We start from the raw sequence: 19,007 nt of genomic DNA on the forward strand, positions 1-19,007 counted from the left end.
GTGGTACAGCGATACAGCTCGACTGCTAACTAAAAGGTTGGCGGTCAGAATCCAGCAGCCACTCTGCAGGCGAAAGATGTGACAGTTTGCTGCATTACAGATTTACAGTCTTAGAAAACATACGGGGCAGTTCTACTCTGTCCTATAGGGTCACTATGAGTTGGAATCCATCAATGGCAGTGGGTTTGGGTTTAGTTTGGGTGAGCTTATGATGACCCCTAGTGGCTAACGGATATATTGTGAAAAGTCCTATTTGATAATCAGTTTTTTTATTTTTTTTCATACAGTCATAACGTTTCCTTCTATGGAACTGTAACCCTACAAATGCCAGTAAATTTCCATTAGTTCTTAAACTAGCCCAAGTCAGAGTTGGTCTGGCCCTGCATGAGCAGATGGGTCAGCTGTGACCGTTAACTGACTTCAACAGGATGTAGCAAGAAGTGGAATGAACCAGAAGGAAAAGCATCACCCGGAGCCTATTGCAAAGCAAGAGGTCCGACAAAAACAACATCACCTCCTGTTTCCTGGCCGCCTTCTAGAATTTTCCCTCTCCAGTATGTCCGTGCAGCTGCCATCTTGCTGCCCAAATCACATATAAGCCCTGCTTCCCTGTAGCTGGGGAGCTGGATCTGAGGAATTTCCTCCCAGCTCCTTGCTCTGTGCATTGCAATAAAGTTACTCTGTCTTTCTCAAAGACCAGTGTCCCGATAATTAGAAAGTCTGACCACACTGGACAAGGACCCACGTTTCTGAGTTTGGTAGCAGATTGTCACACATCAAATTTCCCTTCACCAGCACAAAGATAGAAATGCTCAGAAGAACAATCTGTAATCAAAAAAAGACCACCTCTTAAAAATTCTACTTAAATAAGTCTTAACATATTAGCTTACCAAACATAAATTGTTAAAAAAAAAATGTAGAAGACAAAATTATTCAAGTTCAAAATGAACTCATGCAGAGTCATCAGTTAACCCCAGCATAAGAGTGTAGGAATATGAGGCAGAATCATAGAACATAAAAGCTACTGAGACAGAAGTCACAGGTTTATAGTCCTAGCCATGCTGCTAATTAGCTACATGGAATTGAGTAATAGTTTAACCTCTTTATGCCTCAATTCCATCATTAGTAAAATCAGGTTACAATTTAGATGACTTCTGACAGATTCTAGGAGTTACTGCTACACAGTCTTCATCATATAGGCACTTCTTCCTGACACAACAGAAGGCAGACACTGAGGTGAGCTGTCCTGAATTTAGGATTGAAGTTTTAATATATACCAAATTTTCTGGCACATGAATTCTCTTTTAAGTCATAAATTCATAACCTACCCCTACTACTGGATCCATTTTTAGTCTCAGGCTTGAAGAAATACTTCATGATTACATTAGCTGTTGAATACCAGCTCTGAAGTTTTCTTCAAATTGCTTCACTAAAATTAAAAAAAAAAAAGGGTCGTGAGCATCTTTTATTCAATATTTAATAAGCAGATCTCTTTTTCCACTTTATCCAAGAAGTTTGTGGCATTGTAAAACCCTGTGAAGTCTTCTCCTAGTCTTCCACTTTCTAAATCTGAAAAGTCCTAGTCATGACAGTTTGAACTAATTTGACAGTTATCCCTGCCTCTCCTCACTAGAGCCCCCACCTCTTTCCTCAACTTCTCTCTCTTCCGCTCCTGTAATTTTCACTTTCTCCCCCCTCCCCCGCCACCTTTTTTTTCTGAATTTTGTTTTACCTGTATCATCCCATGGATTTTCTAAGTAATCTTAGAATATGGTAATAATAACAATTTTGTCTTTTCCTTTCTAATAAAACAAAAAACCAAACCTGTTGCCCTTGAGTTGATTCTGACTCATAGCGACTCTACGGGACAGAGTAGAATTGCTCCACAGGGCTTTCAAGGCCGCAATCTCTATAGAAGCAGGATGTTACATCTTGCTCCCCAGGAGCAGCTGGTGGGTTCCAACCACCAAACTTCAGGTAAGCAGCTGAGTACTGAAACACTGAGCCACTAGGGCTCCTCTGTTAATGGGGTGAGATATATTAGTAGATTTCACAAGCCTAAAACTTCCCTACATTCTGAAACAAACCCAACTTAGTCCAAACATATTCTTTTACTCAGTATTAGATTGGATTTGCTAATACCTTTATGAACTTGGCATATAAATTCATAAGTAAGATGAGCTTACAACTTTCTTTTCTGGTATTGTCTTCCTTTGGTTTTGATGTAGAGGTTTTACTAAGCTTATAAAATGTGTTTAGGAGTACTCATTTTCTACTCTTTGGAAAAGTTTATGTCACTTGTGTATTTAGTAAAACTTGCCTGTAAAATTATCTGGGGATGGATTTGTGTTTGTGAGTGTGGGCAAAGGGGGAGGGGGACATGTAGATACATGGGAAGATAAAGATTTTCAACTTTTCATTCAATTCCTTTAATAGTTAAAGATCTACTCAAATTTTCTATGCATTTTTGAGCTGTTGTTAGGTACCACTGAGTCGGTTCTGACTCATAACAGAAAGAAACACTGCCCAGTTCTGTGACATTCTCACAATTGTTGCTATTTTTGAGCTCATTGTTTCAGACACTGTGTCAATCCATCTCATTGAGGGTCTTCCTCCTTTTTGCTGACCCTCTACTGTACCAAGCATGATGTCTAGGTATATTATATTTTTGTAGAGTTTTAATTTTTTCCTGAGCTCATAATATTTTCCTGATTGTATTTAGTCTCTGCTGAATCTGTAGATCTGTAAGCACATCCTTTTACTGCCCCTAATATTGTTATAAGGTTCCTGGGTGGCACAGGCAGTTTGCAGTCGGCTGCTAACCTAAATGGTGGTTCAAACCCACCCAGTGGCACCACGTAAGAAAGGCCTGGTGGACTGCTTCCATAGGTTACAGCCAAGAAAACCCTGTGGATCAGTTCTACTCTGGAACACATGGGGTTGCCAAGAGCAGGGGTGAAGTCACCAACAGGCAAAGTAAGCAGGGTGCTCACCTTCTTTACCAGATCATCTGTAGTGAAAACTTTCACTTTTTTTTTTTTTTTTTCACCACATCAAAGATTCTGCTTCTAGGTATGGCTGGTATCTATATCTCTCCCAACCCCACAGCACCTCCCTACAGATTCAAAGCCTCTTTTGAAATTTACAGTCCTGACAGGGGCAGATAACCCAGTAAGCAAGGTAAGCACTGGCTTATGTGTGCTTACTTACTAATCTGCAGTGAACAATTTCACATGAGTTTCACCATATCAGGGATGTGAAACTGTCCACTGCAGGTGATCTGGTAAATAAGGTAAGCACCCTGCTTACCTTGCCTATTGGATAATCTGCCCCTGGCCACGAGCCGGAGTCAACTGGAAAGAAACGGGTTTAGGTTTTGATTTTTTCATATTATTATAGGTCAACTCTTTTTTCTCCTTATCACTTTTGTTAGAAAGACTTCCTTTTTAACTTGACATAAAAACAGACAGATTTGTTTCTTAATTCTTTCTATGTCCCTTTTCTATGAAATTAGAATTTGTCTCAGGCTGGGTTCTCTAGAGAAGCAAAACCAGTAAAGCTTATAAATATATATAGAGAGATTTATATCAAAGCAATGGCTCAAGCGATTGTAGAGACGGGAATGTCCCAAATCTGTGGATTAGCATAGAGGCTTCTCCTGATTCACGCAGCTACAGGGGGTGCCAAACCCAAGATTGGCAGGTCAGAGAGCAGTGCTCCACTCACCGGCTGTGAAGATCAGTGAATCCCGAGACTGGCAGGCAAGACCACAAGGCTCCTCCTGATTCACGTAGCTGCCAGGGCTGGTGAACCCACGATCAGCAGGACGGAGAGCAGGGCTCCACACACAGGCTGTGAAGACTGATGAATCCCAAGATCAGCAGATAAGCTTATGGCTCAAGTTCTAAGAACCGGAGGTCAGACAAACAGGAGGCAGCCACAGGATCCAGAGCAAGCGAAAACCAGAATATCGTCTTATATTCGGGTGCAGGCCACAGCCCCAAGGAACCTCTCTTTCAACTGATTGGCTACTCACGGCAGATCCCATCATGGGAGTGATTACACATAAACGCCAAGAATCGCGGCCCAGCCAAGTTGACACACAGTCTTAACCATCACACAACTGCTTTCTAGTTCATTAATTTCTGCTTTCAGTTGCACTATGCCTGTTATGGATTGAATTGTGTCCCTCGAAGAGATACATTGAAGTCCTGACCCCTGTATGAGTGAATGTGCCCTTGTTTGAAAATAGAGCCTTGAAAGATGTCAAGATCAGTTAACATGAAGTCAAACTGGAGTAGAAACCAAAAAACAAATCAAACCCATTGTAGTCAAGTTAATTTCGACCTATAGCAACCCTGGAGGACAGAGCAGAGCTGCCCCATTGGTTTTCCAGGGAGCGGCTGGTGGATTTGAGCTGCGACCTTTTGGTTAGTAGCCATACCCACTAAGCCCACTGCCATCGAGTTGACTCCGACTCATAGCGACCCTATAGAACAGAGTAGAACTGCCCCATAGAGTTTCCAAGGAGCCATATCACTTAACAAGACACTCCTACTGGAATAGGGGGGGTCCTAATCCCATCTGAATGATGTCCTTATAAAAGATAGACACAGAAACAGAGAGGGATGAAAGCCATGTGACGATGTATTCGCAAGCCAAGGAGTACCTCAGCTACCATGAAGTGAGAGTGACAAGAAAGGATCTTCCCTTAGAAACTTCACAAGAAGGTTACACTGCTAATACCCAGTATTCAGACTTCTAGTTTCAGGACAAATGAAACAAATGTCTCTTCTTGTAAATGATTGGATCTGTGGTGGTTTGTCATGGTATCCTGGGAAACTAATACACCAAATATTTTGATGTTGGTTAGTAAATTGGCCTGTTTTTTTCACTATCTGTTAGGTTGTAGGCAATAGATAAATATTTGTTGAATTAATGAATAAACATATTTTTACCTGCCCTTATATTTTAAAGGAGCCCTGGTGGTGCAGGGTTTAAGTGTTTGGCTGCTAATCAAAAGGTGGGTGACTCAAACCCACCAGCCACTCTGTGGAAGAAAGGTGAGACAGTCTGCTTCTGTAAAGACTGACAAATTTGGAAATCCTGTAGAACAGTTCTCTGTCCTATATAGATGCTATGAGTTGGAATCAACTCAACACAATGGGTTTTCTTATATTTTAAGTGGGTCTCTTGTAGATAGCATATATCTGGATATCATTGTGGATTAAATTAAATCTGCCCACTTCACTCTTGAAACACATTTAATGTTTACATTTATTATGATGGCTGATATATTTGGATTTAATTTATACTATCTGTTTTGAGCTTTTTATTGGCCCTCCTTACTATGCTTCTTTACTTTTTTCTTTTATTGGATTGGTAGTTTCTTCCTTTTTATTTATTTATTTGCCTGCTGGTGAGGGAAGCATACATTATATATCTCTTCTTCTAATTATTACCAATAAAACTTCATTATGAATACATGACTTAGCAAAGTATAAAGTTAATTTTAAAAATGTTTACTTTCTTCCTACTACAAGGATGTCAAGGCATTTTAACTCTGATAAACCCCCTCTCGACCTCCTTGTTATTTATTAAAGCATTTTAATTTTACTTTTCTTAATATCATTGCATTTATTATTATTATTATTTTATACAGTCAACTTGCATAGATTTAACCACACATTTATGAATTTCTTTGCTCACCATTTCTTTTTGCATCTCAGTCTCCTTCTAAGTCTAATTTCCTTCTTCCTGAAGTGTATCTACTGGAAGTTCTTTCAGTAAGGATCTAATAGTCACAGGTTTTCTTTAGTCTTAACAGGAAGGCCACATCAGTTTTTCTTCTTGCCACTGTGATTGTCAGTTTCCTCTTCACTTTTGGGACTTGAGAATTTTCTTATCTTAATACTAAGAGCAGCCATGCATTTAAAAAGATTTTTTTAAGCAATTTTATTAAGCAAATCTAATTGTTTTGTGGTGGGAGAATTTTCAGGGTTACCTAGTTCAACAATTGCTAAAAATAGAATCATTTTCTTTTCCAATTCAACTACAGCCTGCTTAATATCTATCAGAAAAACCACTGTACAAAAGAGCCCAGACATAAATATATTTAGGATCTTATTTTCCATCATAAGTAAAAACACTTTTCTCAAAAAATGGTCAGTGTCATTAACCTTTTAATTATACTCAATCCCATCATCTTGTATCTCCAGAATTTATTTTGTTATAAACTTGCTTAAGTAGACACAAATAAAAATTGGAATCATAAAAAATATGCAAAAAGTAATCAAGAAACCTTCACCGAAAACATGATAAAATATTATTTTTAAAAAAGTAATCAAGAGTAGTAATATTTATCTATGTAATCCCAGTGGCTAGAATAGCACCTGTTTTTGTTAAATAAATTAAGATCAGAGTGATCCAAAAACACTTTACCTTTCTAAGCACTTTGTAAAGTACCTTCCAATTTATAAATAGAATATATTATTAATACAATCCTCTATAGAAATTATTGAAGCCTTAGGCCTTAGCAATCATATCCATAAAAACTGAAATATTTAACTAGGGTAACAATAATGAGAAAAACTAAATTTAAAATTTAAGAATTCAAAACTCGCAATTCCCTAGGGCAGCAATCATGAGTCAGTTGAAAAATTCAGGTATGTAAAAAACTTTATTTTTCTAAAGTGAACTTATTTTCTGTATCAACAAACTTAGACTTTCTCTGAAATAGACTAATGAGACTTCTTACCACAATATAACATATGCCATGTGGTCTCAGGACTGTAGCATCTTGCTCTTTTCTCTAGCACTAAACCCACTGCTGTCACGTCGATTTTGACTCATAGTGACCCTATAGAACAGAATAGAACTTCCCAAGGAGCACCTGGTAGACTGGAACTACTAACCTTTTGGTTAGCAGACAAACACTTAACCTCTCAGCCACGAGGGTTCCTCCCTGGCACTAACCAAGAAAATAGCACAGGCCCAAGCTTTCCAAGATCTGGCCTGGGACGAGAAGACACAGTCCCTGCTCTTCTCAGAATAAAAGTTTCTTGCTGCTACTCAAACATTCCTCTCCTTTAGTACCAAGAATCTTTATTTAATCAGGGGGCAGAGGGCACAGGATTTCTACTTTTTCTTCCAAATCTATATTTTCTACCCTGACTTAAGCATTTGAACTTCCAAAGCCAATAATTTGATTTTGTTGTTGCTGTTGTTCTCTATGAGTGGTGTATCATCCTTCCCTCAAATAATGAAGGCTGCAGGCTTGCTGTCCAAATGTAAAGACATTTCAAAAGAAAAGAAGTGATTTGCCTACTTTATCTACAAAGAAGAGACAAGCCTTGAAAGTAACAAAAGTTGGTTTTAAACATGGGTTAAAACATTAGTTTGAACCATATTGAAGCTAACATGAGTAAAGGTATTAGCTTGCTACCGTTTTTTTTAATCATTTACCATTTGCCTACACGAAGGCAATTTCATATGGTTTGGCTTGATATCTTCTATTTCTTCATCCAAGGTGTGCCTGACCCAGGCCATGGAATTTTCAATCACATCATATGCATGTGAAAGCTGGACAATGAATAACAAAGGCTGAAGAAGAATTGATGCCTTTGAATTGTGGTGTTGGCAAAGAATATTGAATATACCATGGACTGCCAAAAGAACTAACAAATCTGTCTTGGAAGAAGTGTAACCAGAATACTCTTTAGAAGGAAGAATGGCGAGACTGTGTCTTACATACTTTGGACATGTCAGGAGGGATCAGTCCCTGGAGAGACATCATGCCTGGCAAAGTACAGGGTCAGTGGAAAAGAGGAAGACCCTCAATGAGGTGGATTGACACAGTAGTTGCAACAATGGGCTCAAGCATAAGAACGATTGTAAGGATGGAGCAGGACTGGGCAGTGTTTCCTTCTGTTGTGCACAGAGTCACTATAAATCGGAACTGACTCAACAGCACCTAACAACAACAACAACTTAATATAGGTGTATAAATGTTATGAGTCAGTTCATCTAGCCTAACGTATTTCTCCTTAACAAGGAAATCAAGGACCATTCTGAATCTATATTCCTCTGTAAAAAAAAAAAAAAGGAGGAATATAATTTCCTTCATAATGCCATCCTAAGATATTAGGGTTATAAACTCTCCATCATCAATGAGTTTTTGTAATGTAAAAGCCATTTGGATAGGTTGTGAGTACCTAGGAGGTGGTATAGTGCACTTTGCAGTGTAAGATTACAGGCACTGAAGCCAGATGGCCTGGGTTCTAACACACGATCCTCTACTTGCCAGTTGTATGACCTCTCTGGCCTCACTTTTCTTTTTCTTATCTAGAAAGTAGGAATACTAATAGCAGCTATCCCATAGGGTTATTATGAGAATTAAACGAGTTAATATCTGTAAGGCTCATAAAACAGCATTTGGCACATTCTGTTAATTGAGTATTAATTATTATTATATTAGATAAAGCATGCCTACCTGGACACCTGACATAGCAGTCTAAAAATAAATCAACTTCCTCTAAAAAGAAGACCCCCATTTTCTTGGAAACAGAGTGCAGTTTGACATAGAGTAGCTTCCCCAAATACTAGGCACACCTCAGAAGACTGGGGACCTGGAGGCGCACTGGTTAAGAGTTCGGCTGCTAACCAAAATGTTGGTAGTTCGAATCCACCAGCCTTTTCTTGGACACCCTATGGGGCAGTTTTACTCTGTCCTATAGGGCCGCTATGAGTCAAAACTGACTTGACGGCAATAGGCTTGGTAGGAAGAAGACTGGTCATGTTCTGCACAGCTGACATAGGATGTGATATGACATTGGCAATTCCCAATACTAGCTTTCTGTTCTCACACAGAAAACCAGGATAGGTTTCTATATGATCTGTGTTACGTATTCTTCCAGCTCAGAAAAACTTTGTTGACATGTCCAAAGCTTAAAGTAACTACAACTCAGACTGACCTAAAATTACCCTGATAAATATTTAACTCCTCTTTGAAAAGTAAGAACTAGCGGGAGTATCATATTATTCACTCAAATGTTTTCATGTAAATGAATTGAGCATTTCAGTGAAATGTCATAGTGTCTAATTTACTTGATTCATTTCTTCATCTCTCCATATGTATAGCTTCTGCTTTTTTTTTTAAGGTCTATACCTGTGGTTGCTAGGCTACAGAATTTAATATTTAATTCTTTAGTTCTGAAAGAACAATGTTAATCTCACCTTAGCAACTTATTTGTTAGATTTTTAGGAGCAGGAAACATGTGATTCACACTTTTTAAATAGATATTCCCCATAGCCACTAACTCATAGAAATCATGACCATCCTCACATTTGATTATGTTTTACAATCTTCATCTGAGGAAAAGCTAGTTGATTCCACAACAGAGCTGATTACCTAATATCCAGATAGCATCCACTATATTTTACGCTCAGGATATTGCTATTTGAGAAAGGATTATTTGCTATGACAAATCTTAAATGGGAAATGAAGTAAAATTTAACTAGAAAAACATTTTTGGTACCAGAGTCGTATGTGCATTGTGAGAGGGAAACACAAACTTCCCTTTAGAGTGCTTTTAATTATTCAGTCTCTGACGTGCTTATAATATAATCCAACACAAATGCTGCCTGATTCTTCTTTGCCAGTGCTTATGCATATTACAGCAGTACACTCTACTCTTCAGAGAAGAATCCTCTGCTTTCCAGACTTTGTGGATTCCATACTCAAAGCATTTTCACTCCCTATGAGAACTGAGTCACTGAAGTGGAGCCTCTGTTAAGTTAATGGAGGCAGTTTCTTGCATGTCTCTGAAAAAGATCTCTTCTTGGAACAAAGATTTAAGGGCCAAATCAGCTCAGTCTAAAAACCCCAGGCTCATGGACTGCTGGTCACTCATATGTGAAGTCTTTACTATCCCCTAAGAATAGTAAGGCACCAAGTCCCACATCATCTTTTCAATATCATCCTGTTTAATTATTTCTTAGTTGGTTTCTCTAGCCCACTGTTTTCTGCCATATCAATATTCGCTCTGTGCTTATTTCTACCAAGGAGTCTTGGCTATTCTTGAAGACAGAGACCATGTCTTTATTCACCTTCAAATGTCTATGCCTGAAACTGCTAAACTCTGCCCATTTTTCTAAAGCCATCTCAAGACTACTCCTTCCCTACTATATTTATGATATCTCAAGCAAGATGCAACCTTACTCCTTTATATATTCTACAGATTGTATCACTTTTACTACATTTAATATGGTCTCTTTTATTATATAATTATTTGATTTTTTCTTCTTCTTCGTTATACTATAAGCTTGTGAAAATAAGAGGTAAATCGTACTCATTTTGTGTTCCCCATTCTGTGCCTCAATATCTAATCTCACCCAGTATCATTCTCCAAGTTAGAAAGTACTCAATAATATCAGTTGAATCAAATAGTAATGGCTAAATTCAAATGGAACAATGAACAAACATGCCTTATCTGGTTTGGTTGTCTAATGAGCAAGAAATACCTGTATTCAATGAAAATGACTTTTGTGTGAAATTTTTGAAGGGTATACATCCCTTTGCCAATGCCTCTTTGCCAATGTAGCTACAAGCCTCCTCATCTCTCATGTTTTCTGTCCCCTTCAACATATGGGGTGATTTTTATATCGCTCTACATCCTGATATACAAAGCAATGTGGTACAGCAGAAAGAGTGTATATTTTGCAGTCACGTAGGCCCAGTTCCAAATGACATAACTCAGCTGGAAGACCTCAAGCATGCTGCCTACCATAGGTGAGTTTCAGCTTCTCTCAAACGGTTATTGGGAGAATTATATGAAAAAATGTATTTAAGGCACTCTTTAAAATGCCTGAGATGTTGTTGTTGTTGTTGTGTACCATCAAGTCGATTCCAACTCACAGTGACCCTATATGACAGAGTAGAACTGCTCCACACGGCTTCCTAGGCTCCTCAGCAGAAAAGATCCGGTGAGCGAAAAAAGACCTGGTGATTTGCTCCCATATAGACTATAGCCTGGGACATTAAAAAGCCAAACCCCTTGCCATTGAGTGGATTCCAACTCATAGCAACCCTATAGGACAGGGTAGAACTGCCCCATAGAGTTTTCAAGGAGCAGCTGGTAGATTCAAACTACCGGCCCTTTGGTTAGCAGACAAATGCTTAACCACTGTGCCAGAGGGCCCCCCAAAATGTAATTCCAACTCAGTTAAACAAATATTTATCAAAAGTCTGCTGAGGCACATGCAATAATTTGTTCTGAGGACCCAGTGATGAACAAGACAGACACAGGTCCTAGTCTCGAAAAGCTTAGAGTCTAGTGAAGGAGACAGACAATTGAACATGCAAATGAATTACCTTGGAATGAACACAGTAAGGCAGAAGAAAGTATCAAGGGTTTTTAGGGCCTAAATGAGGTGACCTGAAGAGATTTTTTTCGCTCTTCCGATATCTTCAAATTGCAGTGAAAACTTAGTACCTGAAAATTATGGTTATTATTAACAATAAAATCTATTTGATGGTTCAGTGCTAGAATCTACAAGTAGGGTCTCATGGAGAAACATGAATAAAATCTACACACAAATATCTATCCCTTAGATATACAGAAGAACCTCCAGATAAAAAAAAAAAGTTAATCCACATGTCTTATATTTGCATGTTTTCCTCTTTTGGTAATAATTTAAAACTCCAGTGTGAAGAGACAGGGACTGATTAGTGGTTGCTGCAAAACAGATGCCCTTGTTATGCTTCTAAAGTCTGTTTTCTTTGTTTTCTAAAATAGCATGCTAATTTTAAAAGGCAAAATAATAAAAGACATACAGGGTTGTGAATGTAAAAGTTTCAAAGCTCACTAGGCCAATTGCTCATTATAAGTGGCCCCTGGGGAGCAATGAGAAACCGACACTCCACTTGTCAAACAGGAACCTGTGTGCTATTTTACACACTGCTTTGCCTACAGCAACCTTAGCAAACCTAGTATGTCGTGGGGGTGGAGGTGAAGGCAACAGGAGTTTAGGTAAATGAAGGATAATGGCTTCACTGTTTAACCTGAATGACAGCAGTGACAAAAGGGCCTTGAGTTCATTCCTAGGGGCAGTGCCCTTCTGTCTCTGCAAAGAGTTGGCAGAGTGCTACAGAATGGAGGGCACACTAAGTCTACAACCTCTTCCCCAGACTGGCATCTACTGTTATTGTTGTTGTGTGCCGTCGAGTTCATTCCAACTATGGCAAACCTATTGACAGAGTAGAACTTCCCCATAGGGTTTCCTAGGCTGTAATCTTTACAGAAGCACATTGCCAGGTCTTTTGTTCCATGGATCCACTGGCAGATTTGAATCCCTGACCCTGTGGTTAGCAGCCGAGAGCTTAACCATTTTGTTACCATTATTACATTCCCCTCAATTCTGCTTTGCTCCTCTCTGCTTAAATTCTAAAAATGCCTTGGGCAAGTATATCCTAAAAAAAGACTTTTTTCCCTTCCATTTCTAGTCAGCTGTAGCTGCATTTTCTTATGTTGTCTTTGCTTGACTATGTCTTCCAGATGGTTGTAAATATACCCAATTTACTTGGTAGCTCTCATTCATTCCCATTTTTCTTTCCTAGATTCTTTGTATGAGTGAATATACTCTCCACCTGAGAGATTTGACCTGAGGAGTAAATTAAGTCTTCTAGGTCACAAAATAGAAAAAGTAATCAAAATATAACAAATATAATTAATTTGTTCCTTTTCCTCAGCTTATTCACCCCTATAATTTCCACAGACAGTGTTATAAATTACCTCTGAGGTGTCAACACAGGACAAGCTATAATCAGGTTTATATTGACTGCATATAACAAAATACTAAATGTTGCAAGATAAATATCCTTGTAATTAGTACTTCAGTTCTTGCTCAGTCCTGAAGGATAAAACTGAAGAACCCCCAATAAATACACTGGGCTCTACTCAGAGATGAGATAAATAAAAAAAAAAATAGCTGCCAAAATTCCATTAGATTGAAGAAGCCCTAAAGTCTATGTAATTAAAAGCTATGTGATATTGAGGAAGTTGTTTAACTTCTCTGAGTCTCAATTTCATAACAACCCTATAGGACAGAGTAGAATCGCCCCATAGAGTTCCCAAGGAGCACCTGATAGATTTAAACTGCCGACTTTTTGGTTAGCAGCCATAGCTCTTAACCACTATACCACCAGGGTTTCCATCTAATTAAAAGCTATGTGATATTGAGGAAAGTATTTAACTTCTCTGAGTCTCAATTTCCTCCTTGGAAAAGTGAGGATTAATACCTACCTTTCAAGGTTGTTGGAAGGATTAGGTAAACTTCCTAGTTCGCTGTGCCCATTGCAGACTCTTTATAAATGTAGTTATTATTATTATTACTACTACTCTGATTAATAAACACTTCATAAAAACCTTGGTACATCTATGGAAAAGGTACAAAACGTAATGGAACTCCTCAAATATTGCCCAGAATGAGCCTGACTGCTTAGAAGACATGTGTGATGTAAGGGAAAAGCCCTGAACTAATAGGCCTGGTCTCTAGGCATGGCTGTACACATTTAGCTGTGAGACCTGGGCCATTTGCTACCCTTTTCTCTTTCAATTTTGTCATTTGAAAATGGAGTCGACCTAAATTACTTGTAATGGCCCTGAGAGCTCAGAGACTATCATTTTTATGAATCATCTGGATTACATAAAGCCCATCTGTAATATCTGAGAGATCTAATGTCTTGGGTCTGACCCTATACTTCACTTTGGTGAGGAAATACAACTAGATAACACACTGGAACTTTTTTTTGAGGGGGGGAGAAAAGAGGAGTGGTGTTATTGCATAGAATATATTTCCCTAGAGAACTGGCGATTAGAACACTTCAGCTACTAAACCACAGCAAATCACCTCTTCCCAGGCAACTTCACTAGACCCCAAATTCACTTACTTCACTTGAAAGGAGCAGGCTACTGTATGGATTGATAGTCTATCTCTTAGGGGCTCAGAGCACTTGATAGATATTATCACATTAAGACTGTTAGTTGCTGGAGAGTAGCTAGTATGAAAAATCATTCTACTGATAAGGAATCTGAAACACTGGAAGTCAAGTGACTTTCCCTTGATCTAGCACCAAAATGTTCTGAGGATTATTTAAATACCTTTCCTTTAAACCCTGTTACATAGAAGAGAATTTTGCTCAGCCCAAATTAAAATGTCTTCTAATGTCTATCCCCTGACCTTTTTGTCTCCTTCCAACAGGAACCAGCTAAATAGCTTGTGGGACCCAGTGCAAAATGAAAATGAAAGGCCCTTTGTTAAAAAAAAAAAAAATTATTATTAAGAATTTTAAGACGATGACAGCAAAAAATTAAACCAAGCTAGGAGCCCTTCTAAGCACGGGTCCCTGTGCAATTGTACAGGTCACAGGCCCGTGAAGCTGGACCTGCCTTCCCATGTCTCTTCCTCTCGCGTTCTAAACACCTCTAAAGGTGTACACTCTGGTATCCTTATCAACCCTGAGACACTTTCTCTCCCCACAGCAACCGCCGGGGATTTTTTTTGCTCAGGGCTTGGCTCCACAGATTTATCTTGTGCTCCATTGACAATTGTTAGTCTTTCACTTCATCTCCTCAGAGACCAAGCTATCAGCTCTTTAATTTACTGAATAATTGTGCCATGTGTTACCTGGGAAGTCTTCTAATCCTCACATTCCCATTTCAAGGATGACCTCTGTAGTCCTGGTTTCATTTTTGTAGACTAATCCATCAGTAATTGGCCAGGGAAATTCCATAACGGTAGAGAGTGTGAATCATAGTATCTGTCAAGTAACCTTTCTTGCGGACCACCTAGGAACAGAGCTGGACTCTGGAGGAAGTATGCTCAGCTGAGTAGTTGTTTTTTGTTTCTGTTTTTCTTCCAGAAAGGCAGAGAAACATTTACTTTCTCATTATCTAGAACCAGTAAAAATCTGTAGACTAAGACCAGCTCTGCTAATTAGCAGAGGCCGCAGCCTGAATCAATAAACTGCAGCCTAAAAATAAAGCCACATGGTCCCTTTGGAACACTGCTTGACTGAAAACAGACCTAAATGGAATATTTCTTAATAACAGCTGTTTTGTAATACTTTTTTTGACCCCCTTTTTTTCAGGCATGTTTGATTCTCCGGTGTATTTCCAGGCATTGCCTTTAGCAATTTAAATCTGTTTCTAATCTACAGATAGTATTGACAGCACTGGGTTGGGACAGTATCGTTCATCCTACCCAACAACCCTGTGCCTTGTCATAAAGTAAAAATAAAATTTTAAGAAATACATTATCAAGTATATTACTGTTTATAGTGTTAGATATATAACAGTGTTTTGCGTTGCTGGAGTTGTTTGGAGAAGTTTGGTGTTTCCGTTTGCCATCAAATTCTAAAACACTGTTTTATGTTATGTTCTTGAAGCATTGTGCACAAACTGAATTTCAAAAAATTTAAATCATAGTTAAGAATGCATGACAGGAGCTCACTACTTAAGGGGATCCTTATAGAAGTCCTTTGTAAAATGTATCATTATTTTCAAAATGAGTAATCATCCTGTTAATATTTTTCTGATAGTAGGCAGCATATATTGAGTTTCCTTAAAGAATCATATCCAGACTGCATCATTTGAGGTAGATAAATTAGATTTAGAAGCATAGTATTTCACTCATTCAACCCAATAGAGGCCACATCAATAACACTCAAGTGGAGAAACCAAGGTCTCAGTATGAAACTAATTGCAATGAATATATTACAGCAAGAACAGGGCAGAATGAATGTAGCCGCAGCATATGCGTCACATGTTTTTCTGGTAAAAATGAAAGGGAGGAGGTAGATATATAGACATATATGCCTAAAAACTCCAGGCTGCTTCACGAAACGAAATGAGAATGTAAAAGATGGAAAACTCTTCTTGGTTTTCAACCTGGAGTAAATCAGAGAATGAAAGACTTTGTAGTTAAAATAAAAAGATCATGAAACTTGGGGGCTAGAAGACCTGGGTCTTAGCCTCAACTATATGGCTGCTGAAATCCTGGTGGGTGGCTGCTAACCAAAAGGTCGGCAATTCGAATCCATCAGGCACTCCTTGGAAATTCTACAGGGCAGTTCTACTCTGTCCTGTAGGGTTGCTGAGAGTCAGAAGCGACTCAACAGCAATGGGTTTGGTTTTTGTTTTTCATATTACAAGTAATGAGCCCTGGTGGTGCAGTGGTTAAAGCGCTAGGCTGCTAACCAAATGGCCGGAGGTTTGAACCCACTAGTCACTCCATGGGAGAAAGATGCAGCAGTCTGCGTCTTTAAAAATTAACAGTTTGGAAACCCTATGGGGCAGTTCTACTCTCTCCTATAAGGTCACTATGAGTCAGAATCGACTCGATGGCAACGGGTTTCTGGTTTGATATAATAAATGTGATTTGGGGCAATATACAAGATTTCAGTTTCTGTCAATAAAATTTCTTTAAGCTCTAAATTTTTGTGATAAAACCCACAACCAAACCCGTTACCATCAAGTCAGTCTGATTCATGGAGAACCCATGTGTTACAGATTAGAGCTGCTCCATATGGTTTTCTTGGCTATAATCTTCACAAAAGCAGATCGTCAGACCTTTCTTCTCAGGCAACGCTGGGTGGGTTCAAACCACCAACCTTTAGTAGTTAAGCACAAACTGTGCCACCCAAGGATCAGAGAAGTAGTCTTTGATACAAAGTCTTCAACTTCCTGCGTAGACTACCAAGATTTAAATATAAAAGCATCCCTTTTTTTATATCTCCTTTATTTTGAAAGTCTTTCTTTCACAATGCTGTTCAGCAAAGGTACAAATAAAGCAATGAATTGATGTAAATTTCACATTTCTCTTTACCATCTGTCTATTCATGTGGGAAAGCAAAATAGTGGGGAAAAATGCACCTGCACACACAGGCACACAAACACAGACACATACACATGGAAAAAAAAAGTATATATATAAAAATATATATATATATATATAAAAAACCAAAACGTAATTCTTTTCTAAATTACTGTTTGGAATTTTTCAATAAGGTTTAACAAATTTTGTGTTTTATTAAATATCATTTTTTGCAGGATTTGAAAATGTATTTGGAAAAAATAGATGGTTGTGACTACTAACCAGCATTTTTTCTTTTTCAAGCAAAAGTCATACTTACTGTGTCTCGGTCTCTCGTGTTCTACTTTCCATTCTACCCCTTTCCTCAGCCTCATCTATGAAATCACTCAGATAATCTCCGTTGGCCTGATTCCTACATTCAAAACACCTTACATTGTTCTAGGCCCCCAGGTTACACCTTTTAAAACAGCTATTACATTTCATTTTTCTTTGGCTGTAATTTTCTTTAGACGAAATAACTTTTCCTTCATATAAAAAAAGTCTTAAAAATACATCTTCTTTATCTGAAAAGAGTATTTATCTGACGAACTTGTTTAAGGTTGTAAAAGCAGCTCCCCAATTATTCAAACTTGAGTAGGAAAAAAGGAATTTTTTTTTTTGTATTCGGAGAAGCACAGTAGATTCCTGAAGCTTCTGATAGGTCTTTTTTTTTTTTTTTAATTCTTTGCCTTTCCTAAAAACTAAATTTGTTTTATCTAGTCATTTTTGCTTTGTGCCCTTCCACGAGTTTTAGGATATAGTTTCATTATGTTATTTTCAGATTCTAAAGAGAAACCTTTGCTTTGTGTTTATTCTAGTTCCTTATTTGACAGACATACAAGGAGTCCATTGTTCAAATTTGCATGCTTCATAAAAATACGTATTTGTGTAAATTATACTTACAAAGCTTACCATTTCCAGATATGTGTCATTAACTAGTACATTAATTGTAGGTTACAAAAAGGTTATGGCAGAGAGACAGGACTGTGTCCATGGAAGGTATGAGGCACAGGAAAAATTATACAATATAATCCTCCTTCCCAAACTCGACCCCACAACGTTTTTATATAAGTGAAAATTGCTGAAATGAATATTAAGGACAGCTGCTATTGGATGATTCAGGTTAAAAAAGGAATATATTCATTAATTCTTCAAATATACAGAGAGCATCTACTATACCAATTGTGATATTATATACACATACACAGTTGAAGCATGTGTGAGAAAAGTGGAAGATCCCTTTGGCCGTGGACAGAAGAGGCAAGCAGGCTAATACTTTTAGGTACCACTTACCAGCTAATGCAGGTACCTAGTTCTTAAATCACCTTTGTCTCTGTATCACTACGCAGTCATCTGCTTCCCTGAATCGCTGGACACCACAAAGGGCCTGTATGAATGGGTGAGATCTGGGGCATTCATCACCATTTGCTATTGCCCTGGAGACAGCTGGGTTTCAAAGTTAAGTCAAGTTTTTAAAATAGTGATCACCTGCAGACGAGCCATTTTAATCCCTGTGATGGAAAAAAAAAACAAAACAGGAAATGTGGCACAGATGTGTTTGTTTTCACCCTACTACAGCAGAAAATTCATATGCCTTACACATGGCAGACAGGGAATGCCCACCTACCCATTTCATTATTCTCCACTCCAGTCTTACATAAAGAACACCAAACCAAAAAATCTAAACCAATTGACATCAAGTCAGTTTCAACTCATGGCATCCCCACGTGCTGCAGAGTAGAACTGCACTCCGTAGGGTTTTCATGGCTATGACTTTCAGAAGCAGATCACCAGGCCTTTTTTCCAAGGTGCATCTGGGTGGACTGGAACTCCAATCTTTCAGTTAGCAATTAAACATTTCCCCACCCAAGGAACCGATAAAAAGAATGAGGGCAGTGAATTGATTAGGTAGTGAGAATCCAGATGGGGATCAACTTGGCAACCATGCATCACTGGACCCTGAATGTATAAGGCATCCTTCACATAAAGAAGCAACTGATAGTGCTTTCTATTTGTGATGACAAGGAAATGACGTCCCAGTTTTGTTGACATTTCATTGAATTTGATTTTATTAAAAAATAGATCCCCAGAAAACT

At 38.3% G+C, this 19,007-nt stretch overlaps 1 long non-coding RNA gene across 1 annotated transcript in view; it reads right to left on the reverse strand.

Annotated features, from left to right (window-relative positions):
- Window positions 1-19,007, reverse strand: part of LOC126067029 (uncharacterized) — a 158,501-nt gene that overhangs the window by 82,777 nt on the left and 56,717 nt on the right. Inside the window, exons 2-4 of the long non-coding RNA XR_007515308.1 lie at window positions 18,205-18,422; window positions 3,727-3,861; window positions 1,329-1,429 (exon numbers count right to left, since the gene is read on the reverse strand). This is a non-coding gene — a long non-coding RNA (uncharacterized LOC126067029). The remainder of the gene's footprint in view (window positions 1-1,328; window positions 1,430-3,726; window positions 3,862-18,204; window positions 18,423-19,007) is intronic.

The sequence above is a fragment of the Elephas maximus genome, chromosome 24, assembly GCF_024166365.1.
Source record: "Elephas maximus indicus isolate mEleMax1 chromosome 24, mEleMax1 primary haplotype, whole genome shotgun sequence".
NCBI lineage: Eukaryota > Metazoa > Chordata > Mammalia > Proboscidea > Elephantidae > Elephas > Elephas maximus.